We start from the raw sequence: 1646 nt of genomic DNA, 5'->3' as shown, positions 1-1646 counted from the left end.
ATATATGTATAATACATTGTTAGAATTAGGTTTAATTATATTATATTATATCATTATATTATTCTATAAAATCTTTTATGATATAATTTTTTATTTGAAGAATTATATAGATTATTATAGACCTAACTATAAAATAAAAAAATTATTTATTATTATCTTTGTTATCTCACAAATTATATAGAAAACAATTAAAATTATTACCTCCATAATTAATAAATTTATTAATTATTATTATTCAATAAAAATATAAAACACTAATTAAAACAATTAACATCTATGAAGTGTCATAATAATAATATTAATGATAGCAAATTTTAATTTACAAATACTCAAATTTATATTATTTGACTTATTTATATGTCATAGAAAAGACTCTTATCATTATTTTACTTCTGTTAGTCGAAAAATATTTTTGATTAAGGTGAGTTAATTCGAAGTAGTAACAAGATCGATTGAGATGGAAGCAGATATCGAAAAGATGCACGTGTAGGCATTAGTTGGGAGTCACTCGACACAGACTTGATTTCGGACGCCTTATTAAATCGAACGGACCTAGTCGAACAGGTATTCGAATGAGAAATCGAATAGTTATTCGAATAATGGATCGAGTGGTTACGTAAGTGGAGAAGTTGAAGGCTTTCATCATGTGAGAAATTTATGGGTAACGTTTATTGGCAAAAGAGCGGGAACGGTTACCTGGGAGTGCGCATACAAGATAGTGCTATGTAATTAATAATCGGTTACAGAAATAGACTATAAATACTAAAAAGTTTTAAGGGAATAAAGGTTGAAATTTTGCTTCAGAAATTACTCACGCACTCTCACATCCCAAAGACTTTCTGAATTTGCCTCGAGTCAATTATCTGTAGGGTTCCTTCCACATGTTTTTATTTTCCATTTAAATTTCTTGTAAACTTTATCTTTCAAGCTAGTTTTTGTTTCAAGCAATGTTTAAATTTCGAATCCAATTTACATTTCAATGTCATTTAATTTTCATGCCAAAAGCCCTTTGACCCAATTAAAGGCACTTTTACTGCTTTCTTTAAATTTCAACGCAACTTTTTCGATTTTAACCAATTTCTTTTTCGAATCTATTGTTTTTAACTTTTTTTTTATCTTTTTACGAATTTTTATGACTTGTTATTTCAATACTCGTCTAATCGAAGACACTTTGATGCATGGTGCACGAAATTGTGATCTCTTCTTTTCACAACTCAAATAATCCCCGGTGATGAATCCAAAAACTTGGTGTTCAATACCATGGCATAAACACAACTTCGCACAACTAACCAGCAAGTGTACTGGGTCGTCCAAGTAATAAACCTTACGCGAGTAAGGGTCGATCCCACAGAGATTGTTGGTATGAAGCAAGCTATGGTCACCTTGTAAATCTTAGTCAGGCAAACTCAAATGGTTATGAATGATGAATAAAACATAAAGATAAAGATAGAGATACTTATGCAATTCATTGATGGGAATTTCAGATAAGCGTATGGAGATGCTGTGTTCCTTCTGTCTCTCTGCTTTCCTATTGTCTTCATCCAATCCTTCTTACTCCTTTCCATGGCAAGCTGTATGTAGGGTTTCACCGTTGTCAGTGGCTACCTCCCATCCTCTCAGTGGAAATGTTCAATGCACCCTGTCAC

This window comes from Arachis duranensis, chromosome 6 (genome assembly GCF_000817695.3).
Source record: "Arachis duranensis cultivar V14167 chromosome 6, aradu.V14167.gnm2.J7QH, whole genome shotgun sequence".
Taxonomy (NCBI): Eukaryota; Viridiplantae; Streptophyta; class Magnoliopsida; order Fabales; family Fabaceae; genus Arachis; species Arachis duranensis.
The sequence above is the reverse complement of the archived record's forward strand: the minus strand, read 5'-3'. Positions refer to the sequence as shown.